The following is a 25961-nucleotide window of genomic DNA, read 5'->3' on the forward strand; positions in this document are numbered from 1 at the left end:
AGAAGAGACAAATATTTCAGCCATTGAATCTTAGTGCACGTGTGAATTCTCTCTCTCACTCTTGAGTGTCGCAAGGTACTTGAGACGGTACACACATTTTGCTGCAGAAATGTGACAAACATTAAGCTTTGAAACGCTACAAACCCACGCAAGAAATGGAAATAAGCCCAGAAAGTAAATAATCCTGAAAAAGGAAATCCCTTGATGGAAGCTCAGTGCTACCCGTTTGACTGTCACAGGGGGCAGACGAGTGCAACTTGAAGAGGGACCAGCACGAGTCATCAAACACACACTGTCGATGTCTTTGAATCAATAAAGAACCATTGAATAATTGATTTTCTCCATTAATGAAGCAAACCTCATCAGTGATATGACAAATTGCATTTTCAGTCCTTGTGTTAAACAGCAAAAATATGTATCTTTGAAGTATTTTTTTCCATTCTTATTTATTTTTTTTTTTTGGTACTTTTTAATTATCCCAAGGAAATGGATCTTAAAAGGGAATTTGTGCAATTGGAATATTTTTTTCTGTTTTACATCAAATCCTCAATTAAAAGAGTAAAGACACCTCCAAGGAGTGAAAATTGACAAGGCATCAAAACTCTACAATAGAAAAAAAAATAAGATAAAGAATAAGCGTATCTTTTTCATAATTGGTTATTTGTAGTGATAGTGACAGAGATTTGCATATTGTTATAAGACACTGGTGAGTCGGGCTGTTGAAACTAATTTCTGGAATCAAATCTAAGTCAAATATACAGTCGAAAAATAAATAAATAAATAAATCTATGTAACGTTTAGAATTTTTTTTTTTTATTATTATCTATTTTGGAAATGGCTCCGTCTCCCACATGTGTTCCCTGTTGAGTCAAGTTTTCTGATCACTGCACCTGAACACTTATAGAGCAGAAAACGTTAGCTTTCTGTCAACAAACAACAAACTAAAAATAACAAGTACCGATACAGCAGCATGCAGGGTCCAGATGAAACACACAATAAGCATTCAGAAGATTGCCTGCTAACGCTACACCCTGGTTAGGCTATGATTTCTTTGGTCAAAAATTCATGTTATTTTAATATTTGAATGTGCACACAACCGACAGAAGGGTCCAGCATCAGAAATGTGAAAAAATATATTTTTACAATTTACCCGAAAACATTTTTAAATGAATATATTCCAGATTCCCCCCCCACTGCTCTCAAACAGTTTGCTCAAAACCAGGAGTGGTTGTATTTGTCCGGTACTTTGTGACTCTTTCTCACCTTCCCACACCGCCACCACTCAAACAAACAAACAAAAGAAAAAAAAAAGAAAACACCCGCAAGCAAATGGTCACTCCTCTGTGCTGTGAATGACCACAGACCTCCTTATCTCTTCAGGCCTCTCCTTCCCCACCTCCGCTCTCGCCCTTACATCTCTCAGAGACAGAATTCCTGTCTCCCCACCTCATCCATACCTGTCTCTGTAGTACCAGTCTGAATGTTTGTTTTTGCTCTCTTTCGCTACAAAAGCAAATGGCCTCCTCCCTGTCATGGATACAGGGCTGGAGCTGTGTTGGGTGAAACCTAATACCTACCTGCGCGCCCAGGCATGCGTTTCACACGACTAACGGCTCCCTTTTGTCTGTATGTTTACACTGCTGGGCTAAGCTCAGTCCTCTCACTCCCATGAACCATTAGCACATTCACCATGGGATATGGCATCACTCTAGCAACAAGGCACACAGGACCCCATTAGAAACAGTTTTTCCCTTTTTTTTTTTTTTCTTTTTTTTTAACACATTCAAAAACAACATTCTATATTTTTCAGCGCGTGTGCTGCCTGCAATTGTTAGTCAACATTTGAAGGACTCGATGTTATCCATCAGACTAGAGGCTAACAAGTAAAAATCAAGTTAAAAGATGGTGAGGAATTCTGTTTGTCATGTGCACTCAGAATTGCATAAATCAGCTTTCGGCTGCCTCCTCCACACTGGAGAATTACCACAGCCCAAAGGGTCTTTGATCTATTTTGTTGAAGTTCTCAGACAGTGTAATAATTCATCATACTGAGAAGTACTGAGCGCACACATTGGCCAACAAAGTTATAATTAAACCCGCCATAATCAGCTCATCTAGTATGACATTGCACCTCACCTGAGACCTCTAATTTTAGAGCCATTTAGTAGAGGTTAACAGGAGCAGAACCAAACGCAGCCACCGTGTATTTAGTTTCAATGGAATAATATGCAGTCATGACGATTGACAAATGAAAGTTGATCACAGACATCAAACAAAACCCAAGCCTTGATTTATTTTTTTTTTTTTTTAAATCAGTCAATGTGGCAGCCATTAAATGTATCAGGCAAGTGGCTATGTATAATCAGCCTACATTCAAAGTCCATACAGTATAATGAGATCTTAAGCTGATTGTCTCTATAAATCTGTATTGTAAGCATTACAGGTTTAAGGATCTTTATGCGTGCGCACAAAGTCTTAGCTCTTACTGTTTTGTCCACTTGGGAAAAAGACAATCCTTAGATCACAAATGGACTGATAATCCCATTGAATCCATACACTCCCTATAACACAATGCACATAATTAATATGAAAGAGACTCTACAGTATATAGAAGGAATATGAGGAGATATCTTTTGCTGTGAATTGTGTGCAATAAATATTTGTAGGGTATAGACTCACAAAGCCGCTGATATTTGACACAGTGAGACATACCATCACTGTCACTGTGAAGAAAATAAATAAGAACACACGCCACGTTAAATTTCAGAGAGTGGTGTGAGGCTACTTTGTTTAATGACCTTGATGTGAAGACGGCAACCCAGCAAGGGCCTAATAATTGCCATAATTTCTGCATTGCCTTCTGCTGGTTTTCTTGATGAATTGTTGAAAATACTTGTTTCCACCGCAATCTCATGAAATTAAAAACAAATACTTCTGTCATACCACACTACATCATTAATGCTTAATTATCATATCAAAATAATAAAATGCAGTTAACATCTGATGACTTAACAACGTGTTAAAAATATGCATTGCACTGTATTTGTGGGTTGTTGTTGTTTTGTTTTTTTCCCCCTTTCAGGCTCATGGCGTTTCCATATCTAAACAAACAATTGTATATCTCAGCATGAGATAACTGTTGATCCAGGATGATTATTATTTCTTCCTTGTCATGATGCTTTGTGAAGAAAGAAAAAACAAAACAAAACATGCTCAATAGACCTCCTGTGTCAGGATGTGAAGACAAAGTCAAGATGCCATTAAACAGTTTTGCCTTTAAGGCAGCAGAGACCCCCTGCCATGAAAAGAAAATGCTGAATGTAGATCCCCGGTACACAGGAATGGTTGTGCTGTAAATCGATAATAACAGTCCTATACTTTAATATATTTCGTGTCATGCTGTGAGTGTTTAACATGCTGAAACACCAAAGGCACAGACCGGAGCGAGACTGTCTGACTGCCGCTCTCCTCATTAAACATGCGGAGGTCTCCCCTCTCGGTTGGGGGTTTCTTTTCTCCCACTGTGACATGCAACGGAAGTCGCCCGCGAGGATACCTCGACTGTCTGATTAAATAGCTCTTGAATCAGGTGCTACATTAGAATGAGTCTTACGATATGCGACATTGCGCACATACAATCGTTTGAAGTGTGGAGCTTCGGTCTGCAGGTGCACGGTGACCATCAACAGAACCGTCGTCAACATGGCAGCTCTCAATTTGGGAAATTCAAGACCGAGGCATAGTCTGTGGTTGTTAAGCACAGATTGTCTCAATGTCAACAGGCATCACACTGTTTAGGCTAAATATGAAGTCAATGCAGACAGATGTTTAAGTGCGCTGAGAAATGGGGAAGCCACAGGGGTGTGGGCCCGGAGGCTTTAAGCATATGTGTGCTTGATATACTTGCAATACAACAGGACGCTTTATAATCAACAACTGAGTGACAAAAATGTGAATTGCAGGAGCAATTGGTCCTGTGAAAAAAATAAAAAATAAAGGGCTTAGTGACTGGAAGGAAGGGGGTTATTAGAAGGGAGAGGAGGAGGAGGGCTGATTGAAAAGGGCAGTTTGAAATTTAAATGCAGCCGGGGCCTGAAAACAAAAGGCAGATGTGAAAGAATGCCGGGCTTCTTAGACAAAGCTCCTGGTTGTCCCTCTTTAGCTGTTAAGAGGGCCACAGGAGAATAGAAGAAGAGTTGGCCCATTCTATAAAACGAGGTCTGGGAGAATGGAGGGGGACCCAGAATAAAGAAGCGGGGTGGGGGGAGGGGGAATCAAGCTACAATAAAAGACTGACAGCTTGCAAGTCTTGCTTGACCCTTGAATTAGCCCCTGAGCTTTCAACCGAGCTCAAAAAAGAGTTGGGATGTTAATTGTCAGAGAACATCACAGGGATGCAAAGAAAGGGAAATATGGGGCCAGAGATTCACTGAAATGTAAATCAGAACCAACAGACCACCACATGTTGAATAGGGGAAAAACACATTTGGTTCCAATTGGGTTTTCCCCACTGCATTCTCATACATGCATTCATGCACGCTATAAGATTCCAGTTATCTCTTTCTTTTGGCCACTTTGAAGAACAAAAAAGCTGAAATACCTGGGGACAAAAAGGTTCAGTCAAAGCATACGCACTCTCAGTTGAGGAGGGAATGTATTCCAAAAAAAAAGGCGAAGGCATCTTACTTTGACACTGCCAAAATGTACAATCTGTAAGCGTAAATCAGAAAATTTGCACTGCAGAGGTGGAGAGATTGGGCTGTTGATCTGATGAGTCTGGAGCCCTACTGAGTCAGATATGGGGCAAGGAGGAATCAGAGGCTGACCCCTCTGCCAAGGGTATGATTGAGAGCAGCAGAGGGCCAGAGGAGCCTGAATGACGCACAACCAAACACTGTGTGACTGCCAGCGCCCCAAACGCAGGCCCTGACCCCGACTGGAGCTAAGCCAGTGGAATACCAGGTCAAACACGCTTGCTGTGCAACAGGACTGCTCAGCGGGAGTGGGGTGATGTAGAAGGTTGAGGGGGGGGTGGAGGGGCAATGGGCAGTGGACGGTTAGGAGCAGCAGAGTTGGAAAAACAAAGCATGTGGCTGCTTTCTATTAAAAATTGTATTTGCGTGACAAATGTTCAGAGGCAAACCTTGAGCCGTTGGGCTAAGGCACGTTTCACGTCTTTTTGCAGTTGTAAAGTAAAGGACATCCACTGTAATTTATAGTATTCAAGTATTAGCTTAACATTTCATGTTCCGGGAGCCCATAAAGACGTTGTTTTTTTTGAATATGTGCATCATGGTCTTTGAATTAAATGAAACACACGGCTGAGCTCCACACAACACGCTACCACAGAACAGACAGCAGCCCAGAAAAGAACCGGAGCGTGTGACATAAGCGTGGCGCTTGTCATGCTCATTGCTCTTAGTGTTTGCACCATTCATCATTTTTACGAGCCACTCAATTAATCGATTAGAGTACTCCCCACTGGTCAGGACATATGGCTACTAAATAAAGCAATCATGAGTCAAACCCTGGAACACTCCGGCACATCAATACAGTCACACAGACAGAAATGGAAACACTAAGTCACGGTCAAAAACCAAAAAAAGTGCAGTTTAAATGGTCAGAAAACAACCTTTCTCAGTTATTCTTCCTCTGTGATATATTTGCTCTATATATTTTAATGAGTTCAAGTTTCTCTTTAACTATATACCCATGGCATGCATGGTTATTGCCCTCTGCTTGGATATATATTAAATCCATAGTCTCATAATCACTTTAGTAATGCCACAAAAATCTTATTAGGGCTAAAAGATACCTACACCTGTCTGTCCGCATGGATTACCGTGAGATGATTTACCACGGTGACAAAGTTTTTAATACAGCATCCATATATATATATTTTTTTTTTTTTTTTGTTCTAATTTTGATGTTTTACTGCAAAGTGAAGTGGATTATCTCGAATGAAATTTCAAAATGTCATTTCCACTTGCTGATAGCACAAAACTATTCCTTTCAGGTCTGCTGAGATAAGAATGATTCAGCCAGGGCTGTTAAGCGGTGTCTTTGCCAAATGTTCCTCCGCTTAGGAATTAATAGGCTGACATTAATACAGCAAGATAAATAGGCAGGTCAGGAATGGGAGGCTTGCTATTATATGGGCATCTCATGGTGATAGTACCTGCCAATCAAGTCCAATAAGTCCTTGACAGGGCACGGTTCACCTTGAAATGCACAGAACACATGCAATATGTATTGTATATCCCCAGTGTCCAAAAACATAATCCAATTAGTAGATGCTCTAGAATACTTTGCAGGGTTGATGTCCAGAACGCACATTGGAACACAACAAAAGACACATTTGCTTCGAGCTTCAGTTTTCTATGGGAAAGATTCGTCTAAACAAATCATGGATTATACAAACTGAGCTCGGCGTTTGGCCCAGACACAATCCAAAATTAATTTTCTCACTTTCATCATGGGTGCATCATTGTCTCATTTATGCAGAAATAATACAACTCAATATGGCAAAGCAAAGTCGAGCACGGTGGGGGGGACGTGAAGAGGGATATACATTGCCTATTGGCAAAAGATGCTTGAGCCATTCATATCGGTGTGTTTGTTACTCAACCATTCTGCACATATAAGGAATTAAATAAATAAGTAAAGGTCAGAGATTTTCTTTTTGAGGTCACTTTCACTGATAGTTACTGCAAATCTTCTGCTCGTGCAACGTCTACGTGCGTGTTTGTGCCAGCAGTCATCTCAAACAACATGTTTGTTTGCAGAAATGCAACCAAGACCTTTTGGATGAGCGGGGCCTGATTTTAGTTCACGATACTAACGTGCGGCATTTACTCGGATATGAACCGGTAAGCAGCTTTTGTGACCCTCTTCCCTCGCTGTTTAAAATGAGCAGCTGAATGGTTAACACCCCCCCCCACTCTGTCCTCCTATTAAAGACCCCGCCATCAATAATGCACTGTGATCGTGAGGCGTTATTAAACAGGATGATTAATTTTTAAGGTAGTGGGCAGCAACACAAAACACGCCGTAGGTAACCGAGAAGATGACTTGTGAGAAACACATTTTAAATGGAGGGAAAGCAAGCGGCAATATAAGCCATTTATCTGTGTCTTTCCTCATCTGAGCAACGATCAACAAAAAGGAGAAAGGGGTCGGAGATGAGAGAATATTAGATCTCCAAGTTTGAATGAAAAGACATCTCATTAAGTAAAATTGTTCGCTTACACTCACTGAATACACAAATTCAGATATTTTGTCATGGCCTACCTTGTGAATTTCTCATTCCGATTTGTTTTAAAAGCTCTGAAATCTTCTCTCTTTATTGGCTCTGCTTGCTGAGTTATGCTGCTCCCCCGCGACTGCTGTGTTTAACAGTGTCTTAATACAATGTCTTACCTGGCGACACGTTATCATTGCAATGAGCGGCCATTGACAACAGATCCTTACATTTGGAAAAAGAAACATCCGGGACAGATATTCCTTGTAAAATGACTTAATAACGCAGAACTTGCAGAAGCTTGGAACGTGGTGATTTTGCTCCTTGAGTGGTGGATGTTTAGAGTTTGGAAGGTGCTAATTCTCTCAGATTAGAGGCATTGTGCATAATGTGGCCAACCTTGGCTCCGTGTCTAATTGACGCTTTTAACCTTTTTGTGGCTCAGAGGAAGGACATACACAGCCAAAAATAAGGGGAGTCTGCATAATCTCAGCAGTTACTAAAATAGAATACTGCACAAGGACCTTACCCTCGCAGCAAACGCAATACTTCACAAATTATTTCTGTGGCGGAGTAGATGCACACCGGCCTGCTTCATCCTGGCAAATTTTCTATCCGCTGCCGTATCTATTTTCAATCTAAAGGATGGCATGAATGCTTTTGTCAGACAGGGGAAGCGGCATATGTCAAGCTAAAACAAGGTATAGCAGTGTGTCTCGTCAGGAAGCTCAGACAAAAGAAGTGGGTGTAGTCTTTCCCGAATGCAATCACTTGTCAGCCTTAAATCTTCACTCAGTACTGCCCTGAAAGGTAATGGTGCTTGTTAAACCTGATGAAGGTATATTGGCCCCATTTTTTTATTTTTTTTTTCTCTTCTTCCCAAAAGATACTGAAAATGTCTAAAAGGCATTTTGCTGCTGCTCAGCAATGAATCCTTTACACAGTCTGCCGCACAATACCACGTAACATATTTTCAACAAAATCGCAGTGAATCATCTGACTCTGCTCCCATACACAGCAGTGTGACAAAGCAGTGTAATTTAAGTTGCTTTGAATTTCCAGGCAGCTTCATTAGACCTCCTTGTGCCGTTTCGGTGTCACTACTCCTTGCCCTCTCCCCCACCTTCAGCTGTGAGAGCGAGAGAGAGAGAGGACAGTTTTGGGGCTGAACCTTCTCCACGGTGCTCATTTACATAACATCGGTGCTGTGGGGGGGGGGGGGTTGTGATGCAAACAAGCTCAGATTGGCTCATTCCACCCCTCAATTTTAATAACGAAGGTTCTATAGGTTCTCACTCCCGCCCGCTCACTGTGCTGATCAGCATCTCTCCACAGTGCTCGGAGTGGAGAGTCGATTTTTCAAATCTAAAGTTTCATTACGCCGTTTGGCTGAGAGACGGCATCAAGGAGTCACTTAGCTTACGTTCAGTGGATGAGTGCTAACGTACAGAAAACCACAGGAGAAGGATGATAAATAGTGAATGTGCACTGTGGGTAAACAAATACCTTTTTTCCTTAAAAAAAAAAAAAAAAAAGAATAAATAAATAAATTCCTTCTGCTCCCAACTGACCAGGCTTGACATGATTTAAAAAATTATGGAAATAGACCCGTGGCTTATGTTATCGTCCCCTGCCACCCACAGCAGGACAGCAGATACAGCAATCGCAGCTTCTGCACCTTGTGTATGTTTAATATGTGTTTGCTCTTTTGTGATAACAAAAAGGAAGGGGAAACAAACAGGGCTTTCTTTTGTTGTAGTTTTTTTTTTTTTGTTTTTTTTTTCTTCTTCTTCCTCTGAATAACTGGACCAAAGTCAGGGGAGTCTAAAGACACAAGGAGAGAGAGAGAGAGAGCAGACAGATTCAGGAGACTGTCAAGCAGACTGCGATAAAACATTCCCTGGGAAATTATCTCCCTGTCATAAGGCCCTCCTGTTTTGAATACCAAAGGGATTCAAATTCCCAAACAAATTCTGAGAGGTTGACCAATTTTGCTCTCCGTAAAATGATAGCGTATTCCAGCGCAGGTCCCACCTTTGAACCGTCGCGCCGGAGGTAGCATAAAGGAGAGATTTTAATCTGTGTATGTCTGCATAGGTAATCCACTGAAGTGTAATTGCTACTGTTCTAGGTTATACAGAACACTGACAGGGGAAGAAGACCTTCGATGAATATGAAGTGAGTGTGACAGCAAACGTCCCACGGTGAAAGCGAAGGCAATACATTGACAAGGACTCTTCTTGGGGAAAAATATTCTCCAGTGCATATTAATGTTGACAGAGAGGCTGTTTCTTAACATGATGCACAATTCAAAGCAACATTAAAAGCTGTATCAAGAACATATCAAAAAAAATTATAATAATAAATCTAGTCAAATATGAACTTCAGTTTGTTTGTTTTTTTCTGTTGACACAATAAACAATAACTGTCTTTGAGGACATGAGAGCATAACAACATTACGTGAAAGCCGCTTTACACACGCAACATTATCTACATTTAAAGCAGAAATAACTTCTTTAAGGTTAACACGTCTTTATCTTGAACATCGATTTAAAAATCTAACATAAGTTTCCTAAGCTTTCCTTTTGCCTCTTCAATTTATAAAAAAAAAAATTGTCATTGCAAAAACACGGAAAAGGAATTGTGCTTAGGTGGAAGAGGACTGGACGAACACAACCTGACACTCCTCACTATAAGTAGCATGTATCTGCTTTTCAACACCCTCAAGACAAATTGATAGATTAAGCAACTAATGATTAAAAGAATGCATTTAAGAGCAGCACTTAAATTTGCATTTATCGAAATGCTACGAGTAAAATAAAAAAAAAATAAAAAAGCGGGGTGCATACTAACTGCTATATAAAGGTGCAACTTCAAAGGAGATTTATGTATCTCTAGCTAATAAATATTCAGTCCTGCCCTGTGAATTCTTTTTCCCCCTCTGTCATCCTATGTTTTTCATTTAAATAGCTTACATTGACAATTAGCACTTTCATTTGGGGGCTTTTACTGCATTGCTCCAGTTGCATGAAGTTGCATTGAGTTATGAAACCTCCTGCAAAATGTTTATCTTCTGTTAAATTATAAACACAAAGCATGCACCTGAGAAAGTTTTGCGGTTGTGACTTCAGAAAATGTCCTCGCTGTCCCCAGGCAAAGTCTGCACAGCCCTCCTTTTGCTACACTGCTTCCATTATGCACAGGAGCCTATAAGCCTTTTCAGGTGAGAGAATAAAAGATCCCTTTTTTTTTTTGGCCCTCGCAGTAAAGTGGAAAGTGAGTAGGCGTTGCGGCGTCTGCAACATTCACCCTCTCATGCTGATTGTCAGACTCGGCTTTGGTGTCTGCTCGCTCCTTTTCAACAACGCCATTTAGAAAGTAAATGCTCATCTCGAGCCGACCCTTTTTTTTTTTTTTGGAAACCACGCTAAATATACAAACAAAAAATGCGCGGCCTCACCTCCACGCTTGCAGAGAGGTGGTCGGGCGAACTCGGAGAAAACTTCTCCATCCTTTGGGCAGGGGCTCGGTCTCTTCGAGGTGCAAACTCCTTGTCTACTCCCGGGTCTGCTGGACCTAATTCTGATGGTAATGGCTGCATCCTGTCAGCTCACTCCAGCTTCACTAGTAATCAGCCCGGGCTGATGAATAACGGAAATGCCACTGGCTCCACTTTTTTGCAATGACAAAAAAAAAAATGCACCAGTTTCTGCCCCCAATTTGACTGTCCTCTTTACACAACGCTTTTTTTTTTTTTTTTCTCCCCCCACTGCATTTCCATCAACTACTGCAGAATAGCACTCATCACATTGGTTCAGCTGCTGATGCTGAAGCTAAAAATGAAACGTGTGTTGCTGGGCACCGATGCTGCACTTGAAAATGTGTGACTCTCTCAAAAGCTTTCTGTCTGGTCATTGTTTAACCTCGATATGATTCCGTCACCATAAGGACGAAAAGATACGTTTGCTTTAGTGCCCGTAGTTGTTGTTTTGTCGAAGTAACCAGACACAATCTTACGATGGATTGAGACAACAGTGTCGCATTAGCTATCCGATGTTCGTCTTCATGGACGTGTGACCAATCGGTGTCGTCGTCTCCAAATAAGGAAGGCGTCTCCAAATGTTTTACTGTAATCAGACTTGTACGCAAAAACTGAAATTTTCATTGAAATGAATGAAAATTACACAAATGCCATCCAAATTTAAGATTTTTTTTATTTATTTATTTATTTTTTCTGTGCAACGTATGAAAGTCATCAGAATATTAGAAGATTATGGAAATGATTGTAGCAAATTTACTTCAGGAAAAAATAGTAACAAATCAAAAGAAAATAGGACTTTCTTGTACAAAGTAAACTTTGTATTCATTGAATTCTTTTTTGTCTTGGAAAAAAAAAAGTCCAGTTTAAACTATTAAGTCCGTACTTACGAAGCTAGAAATAAGGCAGAAATATTTTTAATGTATGACTTCTAACTTGGTCAAGCGGCTACAACTGAATTTCAATATCATTTATTCATATTCTTGCTAAGAGAAGGTCTATAATGTATTTAATTATATAAGCGCTACTCATTAAAGCCAATGCAGGTACTAATTTCAAGCAATATATATATATATATATATATATATATATATATATATATATATATAAAAGCGTATTAAAAAAATGATTTTTTTTTTTTCCCATTAAAGCTAATTCCATTTTCTCTTGCTTCTCTACATTTCCTTTAGTGTGATAACATAACAGATGTCGTAGAAACTGCAGTTCTCACATTCAGCTTAATTACTAAAACCAGTTTGCGAGGGACTGAATAGCTGCATAAGACAAACAGGTTGGTCTAATGGATAAAGCAGTCAGGGTATGTGTGATTTATAGCAGAATTCACACCAGCAGAGCTGCCTCACACCTCATTTAAAGGAAGGCATGATGAATTATTAGGGCAGCCTGTATATGTATTTTTCCTGTGCAAATGCCAAAAAGATCAAATCAGTACAGAGACCCACTGAGGTGTCAATATTAAACATTCCAAAATTCATTATAAATACATGAATAATTTGACGTCTCCATCCTCACACACACACACATTCAAGGGGGCAACTTATCTGCAGTATTTAAGATGTTCATTACCTCACCCCCACGGCAGTGGAGGAGGAGGAGGAGGAGGAGTTGGATCCAACAAGCAGCAGTGAATGCCAGGGCTGGCACAGCTGTACAAGCAAAGCTGTAAAGAGAAGTCACCGGCCACTGTCGCTCAATCTTTCACTGTGTTAATCCCACACTATCTGCATTCACGTCAGCCCCACTCCTCGTGTCCCTGCACTGCTTTTCACACTCCTAAGTTCAATTTGGCACGAAAGTAGACATGTTGCATCACTTCTCCTGGCTAACAGTCCTCTGTTCGCCTCCAATAATCTTTTTTATTTTTTCTGCCTGAGACTGCATGATGGCTGTGTTCTCATGTACAATTGATTCAATAGTCATTTATTGCAAATATATTTCTTGACGCTTGTTTTGGCTTACAGGTGTTCACGGGAATAAACGTAGCGTGTAAAAGAGTGTATGTTGAAAACCAGAGGTTTTACTTGTGTATTCCATACTGGATCCCCGTTCTGTGACTTTTAATAGCAACGCTGCAAATATGAGTACATATGAGATTTGAAAGCCTTTAATGCTCCCGAATCTCTTCTTAGCTGATCAGATCATCTTCTGAATGGCCTCAATACACAGGCAGGGCACTGCAAGTGTGCGTGTGTGTGTGTGTGTGTGTGTGTGTGTGTGTGTGTGTGTGTGTGTGTGTGTGTGTGTGTGTGTGTGTGTGTGTGTGTACACACACACGCCGGACCGTCGGCTCCATTTATCTATATTCATCATTTACATCATTACATCAAGAGACAGGTTGCTGTCATATCATACCTCAAGCTGTAACAGTAGCTGGACAAATGCAGTGAGCGACAAACACCCAAAAGTGTTGGTCAGGTTTTACGGAGGCAGCACTCTTAAACTCCCACTATGTTTTACAGACAGAAATTTATACCCAAGCGCCAACGAAACCAAATCCTGGCCCTCAGGGCAGAATTTTTTATTTTAACATCTCTTTTTCAGGACTGACATTTAGTCCTCTGTTTTCAAATGTTTCCCCAAGAAGCCTCTCTCCGGTTGACCCAAGCAGAGACCGTTGCCTCTGGCTTGTCACGGAGAGAAGAGTGATGCGGTTCCATGGGTAACAGAGAGGGAGGCTCTGTACTGAGACAGCAGCAGGTGCAGCTGTGACAGTTGCCGTGTTGTTGCTAGCCCCGCACTGTAGTCAAGATGAGGTTCACAGATGTAGCCACTCAGTGCAGTGGTTTATTGGCTGCCTGAAACAATGCATCTCTGTCAAGAACAACTCCTCCTCAGGCCATTTCAGTCTAAGAGCGCTCTGTATGAAACAAGGCGGAGAAAAAAGCTCATTCTGACACACAAGGTCAATTCTGCTCCACAGCAACACAATCAAAGTGCTCCTTACTCTGCCAAAAAAACAACAAAACCTAAAATTCCAACCTGAAGCGGTCGCAGCAAAATATAGAGGTTTTAAACCCGTTGCTAAATTGCCAACAGTAATTAGCCAACTATTATTATTAGTATTAATAGATAGAAATGAACAAACACATCATAATTCAAGTGTATATATTACAACATACCCTACATTTTACACTACTTACAGCTACAAGCCTTCTCATATTTGTTTAATCATTACCAAGCCTCTTTGAAAGCGTATTTCTCAAGCCAACCAAGCACCACCCAAGGCTGCACTTTGCCCACACGTGTATCTTGCAAGACATGCCTACCAATCATGCAACACTTTCCGGCCTAGAAAAAAAAAAAAACGTAACAGCATCTGATTTGTCATGCTTTTTTTTTTTTTTTTTTTTTTTTTTGGGGTAGAGAGAAAGCAAACCTGTTTCTTTTCTTCAATTCAGAGCCTCAGAGTAAAGTCCATAAAAGTCCAGTCGCGGCATAGTACGTTGTTGAATCTCAGAGTAGTGGAGATCTGAGATGATATGACTATTGTTTTCCTGTAAAGCACCCAGTCTCTGCTTGTTCAATTACTGGAAGGAGCCTCAACGAGGGCGGTTAAATCATTTGCAGAGACATTATCTACGCAGGGAGAGAAAGACAGAGAAAGAGAGGGAGGGGGGAAGAGAGAGAGAAAGAGAGAGAGAGAGAGAGAAAGAGAGCGAGCGACGGATAGGGGAGAGCAGGCGTCGGGGCCAAACTTTAGTTTGGAGAGGAAATAGAAAAAAATAAAAAATTTTGTGGACCACACATGGAGGGTTCTGCAAGGATGAAAGCAGCAGGATTAATGATTCACTGCAGGAAATTAATAGACTAATACAACTCTCTCTGTTTCAAAGCCAAAAACCACATAAGATAAGAATTGTTTTCATTACAGGTGATGACGGAGATCTGTGTAGATTATTAAAATGTACACAGAATTTATGAGCGAGCAAACCACGCAACTTCATTCCTCCTCGCATATGTCGCCGACAAACACAACCAACTCACAAGCACTCATCTGTCAGCGTGAGCAATCATTAAGAGATAATTTGATTGTTTTTTCAACCTCGGCTGTGTTTGATGTCTCTGGCATGGTGGCAATTCAGCAGACAATTATTTTGTTGATTAGCTTAGTTTTTCGCAACTTACCATGCCTGTGATATTCCTCTGAAAGTCCCAGACCAGACGCTCAATTCCATCTGACTTGGCAGCCACAGCACAGGAACAAAGCTTCCACACTCACTAACTAAATACTTTACAAAAAAATAAATAAATAAAAGCCATCTATCAAAGCGCTAGACCCCTGAATCAACTGGCTAACTGATATAAATGTAAAGAAAAAAATAAAAATCACTTTTTATGTAAATTCTTAAAAACACTTGCTTGTATATGTATATTTATATATGTATATGATACATTTGGGACATCAAAGTCGTGAGCACACTGTTTGGGCGAGTATTTCAGTACTTGCAGGTCCTTTTTTCAAACACTATGCTGTAGCTTGAATTAAGCATTGCTTTGAACTCCTAACCGCTTTTATATAAATTGCATTTGTGGAAGCTTCCTGAAGTTAATCTATATGCAAACACAAAACAAAGTCCACGTTTTCTTATCCTACTCTTCGTTTAGTTTGTATCCCTTAGAGTATTCCCTCTACAGTTTTCTTTGAGTGTATCACAGTTCACCAAATATCTGTATGCCGACACCACAGGTATGTAAATCCATAGGAAATACAGTCCCGGACGTAAAGCGCTGTCAACTGGATAAAAGAATAACGATATTGAAAATGTTCACGAGAATTCAGGCAGTTTCGTAATTTGCTAGAAAGGCATCAGTGTGAATATACTGAAGAACACCACACACAAACATTTAAATTATTTTTGGGGGGAGAAAAAAAAGAAAGGAAAAGAGGTTTGAGGAGAAAAACTTTTCTCACTTGCAAAGAGTCAAGGACAACACAGCCTATACGGAGAAAATATATTGCTCTGGCATGTTTACCCACACCACCCCTAAATAACAGCCCTGTCTTGTTGGAAAAGGGGCTTTTAAGTGTGGATGTGCCCTGCTCTCCTATAATCCAGCCGAGACATTACTCCTTCCCCTGGCAGACGTCCGCAGATCCCCCCTCTCTCCCAGCCAGGCCTTGCTCTCCGCTGCTATGGCAGAGCCGCAATAACTGCTGTTTACTTAGAGCCTTGCCTCCCAGGTTCTCCTCTGTCACACCGAAATTGAATATTTTCCCAAATAGTGTTGCAGCTGTGCAGAGATAAGGACAAGTTCTGTTCATATAGCACAAAGAACGAGACAGGGTCAGGGTGTGTGTGTGTGTGTGTGTGTGTGTGTGTGTGTGTGTGTGTGTGTGTGTGTGTGTGTGTGTGTGTGTGTGTGTGTGTGTGTGTGTGTGTGTGTGTGTGTGTGTGTGTGTGTGTGTGTATTTATTCTTATTTTCCTTTGAAAATGTTTTTTTAATCATTCAAAATAATTTCCACAGATTGAATTAAATGTATATAAGTGTTACATAATTTTACACGTATCATTTGTAATCAAATTAAAAGTGTATCAATTATAAATTGTCACACCTTAAAAAATGTAAAATAATATGCAACAATATATGTAAAATCTCACAATGCTCAATATTCTTTTTTTTCAGCAGTGCTCCCACGTGTGTGTGTGGGGGGGGCACCCTAAACAACCAGCACGCAGGAAAACAAACAATGCTTCCAATGCGACGTGCCATACGTGATCTGCGATCACAAACCAGGCCAATATGTTACACTTAATCACTTTACGACGAGAGGACGTCAGCTTTTACGACCCACTTCTGCACTTCCTTTTCTTCCAAATACCTTCCAGAGAAGCACAAATGAGTGAAGCCGTGAAAAGGAGATGCCAGATAAGCTCAGTGAGCCTGCCACTTAACTGGTGCACATCCACTGTATGGGAGCCACCGGGTAATATCCATGTTTGCTCCCTGTCACCAGAGTCTGATCTGAACCTTATATTCAAACGTGTTTGTCCTCGCAGAGTGTTGCTGCCTTTGGAAATTATTTAGGCAAGCAGAAAGTCTCACCTGCCATTTCAGGGGGCACCGAGTACCCCCCCCGCCCCCTTTGCACCAGAGGCCTTTGGCAAGTGGAAACAAATGTTTCACAAAATGGCAGGGAGGGGAACACACTGGCGCGCTGTGTTTTACTGATTGCCAATCGTAAAATAAAATCAGTCATGAAAGGGGAAGGTAGCCCGCCCCACCAAAGGCCTGCGCGTTACGTCAAATTTGCCATAGCTTTCTTTTACAGCCTTGTTTATTCCCTTTAATGGCGAGCAGTTATCCGCACAGTATGGCTCCATGTAGGTGGTTAGCAAAAGAAAAGATTGCATCAGATAATACAAACCCACAATTTACACGCCAAACAAGCAATGGGATGTAAATCTGAATGCTTTAATGCCCGGCGATCCTCCTTCCACTGGCACACTCACAACCTCCATCATTTCCTCGGTTTTGCCATGAGGCAGCTGACACGTCACATGTGCACGAAATGTAATTTGAAATGTATCGATGGTTCTCGCACACTATTGGCTGACGAAGACAGTGATGCTCCAGGAGCACAAAAGGGAGGAAAAGGAGCTTGAATCTGGTGGTGTTCTCCGTGGATAAATGCACTGGCATTCCCTCCAGCGACACACTGACACCAACAGCACATTCAGTCTCAAATCATTGTGTAAATCTGTTATATTGGCTCCACAATCGCCAAACAGGCTCATATGAATGAGGTAGCGACACAAAAAAAAAATAAAAAATGAAGTGAACAAATGTTGCCAGTGGTCAGTGTGTAAAGCGCTCATATTTGGAAAAGATCAATAACAAATTACCTTAATAAAGCCGGAGTGGGACTGACTGGCTTTGGTGTTTTCATTTCAAATCTGGAGGAAGCTATGAAAGCGGCATTATAACGTGTTTAAACGATCCAGAGATGGTGCATAATATCAGCTGCTGTTATGGAGCTGAGAATGAAGCAACAGTCCGTAATGTCAAAAAAAACATTTTTTTTGATGCGGTCACACCCCCTCGCCCATTCACTCCAACACTCTCGAGACTCTTGGTGTTTTGGTGAGAGTATGATGAATTAAGTTGAGAAAATAAGTTATTTTCTACCACATTGCTACCCTTTGATCCAATGTAGAGCTGAACGCACAAGTAAAGAGAGGCAATCTGGTGCTCTGGCAGATCAGCAGCTGCAGTTCTTTGAAACCGGACGCTCTTCAACTAAATTGAGGCGATAGACTGAAAAAGGTTCTCCTGTGCTGGTCTCAGTGGTAAAATGTTCATACTGGTGTGTGATTAGAAATCAGCACAACATTCGGGAATGGGGTTATTCTTTTTAAAAAAAAATAAAAAGCATTCACAAATCTATTGAAGGTTTTTCACTAACCTGTCGATAAGATTTGAACATTTTTGTATTTATTTATTTATATTCCTCATTTTTTAAAGGGAACAAATGTGTCCCCACTGCATTAAACTATTTACTCTTTGTGAATCACTTTGCCTCGTTGTGAGAGAGCTTCGAGATACGGTGTTCTCCCACAATACCGCACAAACAAATACGAGTGGAATTACCTTATACATGAGATGTCATTCAGACCTACTTACAAGAAAGGGAGAAAGAAACAAGTCCTACAGTTTCTCCAGCTCAGGCAATCATTTTCAAGCCTTTCAGGCTCAGCCAAATCCAGTGGCAGAAAACACAACTCCTTCGATTGTGTAAGGGCTCCGACCACTTTGATATGGTAATGTGTTCCTTCCAAACAGCTGGAATCTGCTCTTGCATTAATTCAAACATTTCTGTTTTTATGCACAGACTTAAAAAAAGAAAATTTAGTTTCCCTATTTTTTATTTTTTATTTTTTTTAAGGGCTTGGAGGAGCACGGAAGCCTTGGTAGTCTGATAGAAGAATGCATTAACCCATATTTCTAACGCATTCCTTTAAAACAAAAAACAAAAAAAACTAGACACTCATTCACAAGCAGATTGTCTTTGTGTATAGCTTGAACAATTACTTTGTTGTGCATGGTGAGGCAGATAACCCCCCCCCCCCTCCAAACACTTGGCGTATTCTTCTGCTTCTCAAGAGTGTCGTCTCAGAAAAGGTCGTGCAGCAACTTCTATTCAGACGGGATCATTTAAATCCTGGTTTGATTAAAAGGGACGCAAACTAATGACACATTTTACAGGAACATCACTAGTTCACTAACGAACGGCTATGACAAAAGGTGTTGCACAGGGGTGTCACGGATTAAATACAGACACGAGGCTCATTTATGGAGTCTAATCCAGGCAGGAATTCTCCCTCTCTGTGCCCATCCGCTAAGGTCAAATCCTCAACAACAACCAAAACGATGCAAAAGGGAAAACTAAAAAAATAAATAAATAAAAAAAAAGCAGAGGGCATTTGAAGACCACAGCTAAATTTAACCCAATCCACTGATCGATGACTGAAGATTGCTGCTGTGCTCCGGGCTGCCATGCATCACCGGCTGGCCGCTGCGTGTTTCTCCGGCACAACACATCGCGCCGCATGTGCGCGTCTTTGCAGCGCACTCTTTAAACACATGGTTGACAAGGCACGTTCGCCTAAATAATGAATGTGCAGTAAAAGGATCTAATTTTACTGCCACTCCGCGCCGACTGCCCTTGAGTTAAGTCTAAGCAGCCCGATCAAATCCTCTTTTACTAGTGTTTTCCTTTTTATTTCTCCCTCTGACTGATCCCCGCGTGACTTTTTGCACGCGTAGAGCCGCTCGCATCACCAGGAGACTTCTGGCCCGAACCAATTATTATTACAATGAGGTTGAATTCACTGCTTGTGTCTTTTGTTTCAGACAAATAGTCCAACCCAAATCATTATGGATTAGGATGAGATGAGAGACTCAAGAATCATACCGACACAGATTCCGGCAGAAACACTCCTCGATCCAGCAGGATCACCAGAGTTTGAAACTACAACACCAACCGACCAAATTCCAGCTCAACTTTGGTCACATAAATTCCAATTAAATGGTGGTTTGGAAGTTCTGGTTCAGGTCAATGCGCCACACACGCACGCGCGCGCGCGCGCGCGCACACACACACACACACACACACACACGCACACACACGCACACACATTTTTTTAATAGTTTCCATTCACCCAAACTAGGCAGCAGAGCAAATCAATCCTCATCTGGTTATACTTTGATTAACCACCTTTCAATTATCCACGACACCCGTTGGACGATACGAAACACCACAAACACGGGAGGTCTGTTAAAACACTTTCAAACTTAATCATCTATTTTTTTTTCCCTTGTGTATGACATGAATATGGTTATTTTCTTTTTGAAAAGTTCTCACGGTGCCCTCAAAGTTGTCTTTCAATACTCCTTGAAATTAGTCCCCAAGTAAAAAAATGCTGGAAAACGAGACTAAAAGTTGCTCCTCTCCATCAACTTGTTAAAACAGCCCGATGCGAAGCGCCTTGTGATTAATAAAGTGTTTATTATTGACGGAAAGGGAGGGGGGGGGGGGGGGGGGGGCGCGACACACTCTTACCTTTCTTGAAAAGCAGTTGAAGCCTGACAAAGCTGGAATGAAGTCGGCCGTGGAGGAAATGTTGGTGGTGAAAAGATTACCAAAGAAAATGTCAGATAGTGGAGAGACAGTCTGATGGGAACTCCTCGGCAGCGGGGAGAGAGAGTCTGCAGGTCTGAGGCATGCTCCCCTGATCTGGGACAGAGGCTGGCTCATCAGGCGGTGGGTCCCCCGCTCAGCCCGCACATTCTCCTGCACCGGGCGCACACTTCCATGGCATGCAAGGTGTTGCGCTGCGGCCGGTCCTAACTCATCAACACCTTCCACTCCCGAAGCGGCGGTGGCAACAATCAAGAGAAGCGACGCAACCGAGAGAAACACTGAGTGACTTGAGAGGGACACAGACGGGAGTAGATTGGTGTGGCTGGATTTTTTTCAGTGTCTGATCAAAAAAAAAAAAAAGAAAAAAAAAAAAAAGGGGGGTGAAGAAGACGGAAGACTCCTCCCCGCTACTATAAGCTGCCGATGTTCCTCGTCCTGGCTCCTGTGAATGAGACTGTGGATACTGGGCAAGTTTCAGGGGCTCGCCTCTGGAAAAGATCCCGCTCACAGTGTTGAGACACTTGGTGGGAGCAGCGCGGAGCGGGCTTCCAGTAAACAGCGCCAGTGCAGTGGAGAGCAGGCTGCCGTCTGCAGGAGTAGTCTGAGCCCCGGACTCCACCAAAACCCGACATGGAGTCTCGATCCGGGATGACTCGGAGTCGAGACCTGACTATCACGTCAACTTGGCCGTCAGGATCACATTTTATTCTCGACACAGGAGGGACGATTAAACTCTATCACGCAGGAACAAGAGTGTTTATCATTATATCCTCTTTCCTTTCGGCCCCCTTTTTCTGCTTTAAATTGCAACTCTGCCTTCCTTTTGGGTAAGAGAGGCCCTTGCTCTGTCACAGTAGGCAGTCCGGTCTATTCAACCAATGACAGAGGACTCATTCTACTGTAATACTACCGAGCATCAAAAGAAACATAGAAGTACAGGGAGACCCCCCCCCCCCCCCCTCTCTCCCCTCCTCCTCTCTCAAACGGGGCCCGTAGGATAGCACACTGCCCTGAGCAGCGGTGGTCAAGCTGCTGCTGGTGTGTGGAGCCAAGTGTGTAGAGAGCCAAGCAGTTTTTCAAACCGAGGACCTCCTCTCAGTTGTGAATAAGAGGGTTTTTTCCACCCTACTTTTCTTTTACATGATTCATGACACCATTCTGCAGTCAGGGGAATTTTGTCAGACTGCAGTGGCCGTGGCCCTGTCACTCCTTGCTGTGTGCAGCATGTTATGTTGGTGATTCACAAATTGTATATACAGTATGCATTATGTAGGTGATTTTTCTGTTGATGTGACACACAATTTGAAAGGGGTCTTCCTTTTGACGCGCCACTGTGCTGAAGTATACAGATTGTTTTGGCTTTTTTTTTTTTTTTAAACAAATTCTCTTCATGTTAAAAGTATATATATATTCTGTAGTTTTATAAAGAAAACAAGAGAAAATATTTAAAAAGAAAATATTTAAAAAGAAAATATGGCTTCTATCTTTATATTTCAACATGTAAAAACAACCAAAATATGCTGGTCAAAAGGGGTTCGTTTTTGTTTCTGCCTTTTGTGAACACATGGGCATGGTATGATCTGGTTAAGGAAAATTGACCAAAAACATGGGGTAGAATTGATCTACACACCTGGCTTCAATAAAAACTGTCTCTCACCCACCGCGGGGAAATGTGAAGTTGAGTCATGCTTGCCAGGTGAAGGTGAATGCAAGAGGGGGCAGACTTATGTTTTCATAAGCATAATTTTACATAATAATACAGCCGTTTTTGCAAGGGACACAAAAGAGAAAACAGATGTAATAAAAGGTCACCCAGTGACAGGCATCCATATCTTGAGAAATGTTTATTTATAAGCCAGGACTCAGACACATGTGGTATCCTCGGCTGCAACAGCTTCAACTGCCATTTTGCATGGATTCATTTAGATATGTTTCCTCAGACTGTCAACAGAGGGCATTATACTTATATTGCTAGTCTTCTGAATGTAGGTAAATCTGTGCTCTCTCAGCTAGATAAAGATATCTACTTGAAACACACAGTAATTAATATTTTTTGGGCTTGTTGGGTATCACCTTTAATGTGTTTGAGCCCAGGGTGTGAAGTCATTCCCTCGGTGAGACAGCAGCTGCACATAAATTGTCCATGTGTAACTGTGATGTCATCATATATTGTAAAGGTGACACAATATTGCACATAATGACTCACCAAATGGTGCCATATAACTGCTGCCTGTCTTAATCGACACAAAAAAATAAAAAATAAAAATCCTGTGTGAAAAAAAACCTTGTAGAAATCAAAGGTGTGAAAAAAGGTACATATAAAATAGATAATAGCCAGTAAATCCTTGCAGCACACTGACTGCAGCGTCTTCTGCCTTTATATCAGTTGTAAATGGTTGCAGATGCTTCAGGCAGACTTCAGTCAGCCATGGTGAGAGCAAACATGTCGCCTCATTTTCCACGCGGTTCCAAACTTGCCTCTTAACCTTCAATTGTTCGACTAACAATGCTTATTGGTTCTTTCCTAAAATATTTGCCCATGATTGACATCTCAGGCACACATGACCAGTCACAAGACTGCTGCCGACGCCAGGCAAATATGCCTCCTTTCATTATGAAGGACAAAGCTTTTGCTAGGTTACATGCTTCAGAGCACAATTAACAAAGATGCGTCTTACCTCGTTCATTCCATCATTTCTTCATTAGGTATTTAAAAAAAAAAAAAAAAAAAAACTTCTTACTCCCTCTCCTTATTGCATATTATGAGAAAAACGTGTGACTTTCAAATGTTTAAGGCAACGGACATGACTTACTTCTTCTCCAATCTCATAGTATTTTTCTAGGACTCATTTGATGATTCCGAAACAGGACCACAAGCCCAAACAAACTTCAAGAAACATAAAGGAACAATTGTTTGTGACAAGGAGAAATAGACCTCCTACAACAGATGGTGGGACCCCAACACAGCCCCAAAAGATCAATTAAATCTACATTATACTTCAGGAAAGGCCCCCAAGTTGCTTTGTTAATTGTTTATCCAACCTAGGGTCTCAAGGAGCTGGAGCCGATTCCTTCTGACACGGAGTGAAAGAGGGGATACACACTGGACACGTTGCCAGTCCATCACAGGGCTAACACAGAGAGACAGACAAACACACAGATGGGCAATTTAAAGTCACCAATTACCCTAACCTAACATGCGTTTCTTTGGACCATGGGACGAGGCCGGAGTACCAGGAGAAAACCCTCAGCTGCACTGGGTGAATGCACAAGCTCAGAAAAACCATGTATCCAGAATGCAACTGGGATGGTCTTGCTCTGAGGCAATAGCCTGAACCACTATACCACCGGGCAACACCTGCATGAAACTAGCCATGGCATTATTACATCACCTGAGGTAAACTTGTGTCAAATACCTGTGTTACAGAAGTGACCAAAACAACTTAAAGTGTGCCTTCCTCTTTGAGGAATCAGCCAAGCTGAGTACTTCACAAATTGTTCGGAGCAAAGTGCAGACAAAAGAAGTGGCTTGAGGTATCCCAAATGGGTTTCACTTCCTATTTTCCTCTTGTCCCATCTCTTCCAGCAGCTCCAGATGAAAAGTTCAAAGGAAAACTTCCAAGTATGTGAACTGTGAACCAGCGATGTTTCTTTCCCTGATCCATTTGCATGAATCTGTTCCAAATCAAGTGAAACTCCTCCTGACTCTCTGTATTTTCTCATCAATTTTGTCAAGCTGGCTTCAGTGGTCTCCTTGGATATCAAACTCTTGGAGTAGACTCGTAATCAAAGAGGACCTTACTACACAGTGGAGGCGAGGTTTAATATTTATGTAGTCAAGAGCAACCATGTCGCTTGCGGTGTCGACCTCACTTCTGCAACACCTCCAGGAGCTGTCTGTTTCTTCACTGGCTAAAGCAAGTATTGAACACCTTCAAGGAAGCAACAGGGGATTTATATATGTATATATATATATATAGTATTAATCAGGCTGGCTTCACATCCAGTTTTCTGTGTTGTGTGAATGGCGCAATTTCATTTGACATTTCAATGATGAGATGCTGCAGAAAACTTCTCACTGCTGGTATAAATTTTCGCAAGAGACGACAACTCCAGCTTCACTAACACATTTATCAAGACCGATGCCAGGTTGACATTCACCCACTGAATCGCTTTGATATTGCTGCTCACATTAATTAAAGAAAAGAAGAAGAAGAAGAAAAATAAATAAATAAATCGCCATATGTTTATGAAAATGTGTTTTTTAAGTGTTCTAAGATTGCAAGCTGATGGCTGTTAAGTCCTCTGACCATCTATTAAGAACTAAAGATTTGTGTTGAATACAATCTTGGACATTTTCACCGCCACACACCTAAACCCTGAGTCGGCAAAGAATGAAACATTATGATGGTCTCATGGCTTTTCAGACCAACCGTTTCTTTTTCATTCACTCTCTTCTGCCCACTTTGTTCATGAAACAATACCCAAGGAAAGCAGGTCAAGCAATTAACCTGTGTCTGAATGTAAGTCAACATATATGTGCGGAGAGCTGCCACCAAATAGAAATACAATCAAGTCTCATTGAATGATGTCATCATTCTGCTCAAATTTCAGTTATTTAATCAGTCCGCCTGTTTGAAAACAAATGTTGCTACAGCCACCCCCCCGACCTCACCCCTCCTCCCCCATTTAAAGAGTCTAAGTCTCATAATTGACCCAGCAGACAGGAAGCAATTAAAAAGAAGTCAAACACATGAGGGGCTTTGAGATCAAATTTGAAAAAAGCAAGGTCCAGTGTTGGCATGTTGAGCTCTGGCTTGCACAACTGTCAAATAAGTCGACTTCTAAAAGACCACGCGACATAAACAAATCACTAAAACAAACCGTGTCATGGTATAAACATTAAAGAATCTTAGCACCCTTTAAAACTTTTGCACTTTGATCAAACCTTTTTTCAGAGACACACTTGCTGGAACAGAAAAAGTGTTTTGTTTCCTCCGAGGTTTGATGTATGAGACACATGTTGGCTTAAACAAGCGTCAGATACAGGTGAAGAATCTCTATTCAAATGGTTTATATGGAAACGTATCCAAGTGGAAACAGATGTTCTTCACTTTTGACCTATAAAAAATGATAGATGGTCACCAGTAATATGGTTCAGCAGAGGCCAGCACTTCCAATTTGCTTTACTTTGCCAGTTGGGACTCCGTGTTGTGTAAATGTGGACATATTTTTCAAACTAAAGATGTGACGTTTTTCACTGCAAAAGCCCCCGAATACTCAGTAAACCTTGAAATGACTTGTTTGGAAAAAAAAGGAAAAAGAATCCATTTATTCATGATTGTAACACATTTGAAGCGAAAGGGTTTCTGTCAAGCACAGTTGACGTTATCACAATTAAAATTCATCATGTTGATTTATAATACTTCAGAAAAACTCATTCAACAACAAAAAAATAACATCTGTGATTTTATTCTCTTCAAGATTTTACAGGAGCAGTGGAAAATGTTTTATTCCC

At 41.3% G+C, this 25961-nt stretch overlaps 1 protein-coding gene across 1 annotated transcript in view; it reads right to left on the reverse strand.

Moving 5' to 3' along the window:
- adgrl2a (adhesion G protein-coupled receptor L2a) overlaps nucleotides 1–20789 on the reverse strand; it is a 102671-nt gene extending 81882 nt beyond the window's left edge. Inside the window, exon 1 of the mRNA XM_080473482.1 lies at nucleotides 20363–20789. The gene's annotated coding sequence lies outside the window, so the exon portion shown is untranslated. The remainder of the gene's footprint in view (nucleotides 1–20362) is intronic.
- Nucleotides 20790–25961: the final 5172 nt, after the last annotated feature.

The sequence above is a fragment of the Lipophrys pholis genome (assembly GCF_963383615.2).
Source record: "Lipophrys pholis genome assembly, chromosome: 10".
Taxonomy (NCBI): domain Eukaryota; kingdom Metazoa; phylum Chordata; class Actinopteri; order Blenniiformes; family Blenniidae; genus Lipophrys; species Lipophrys pholis.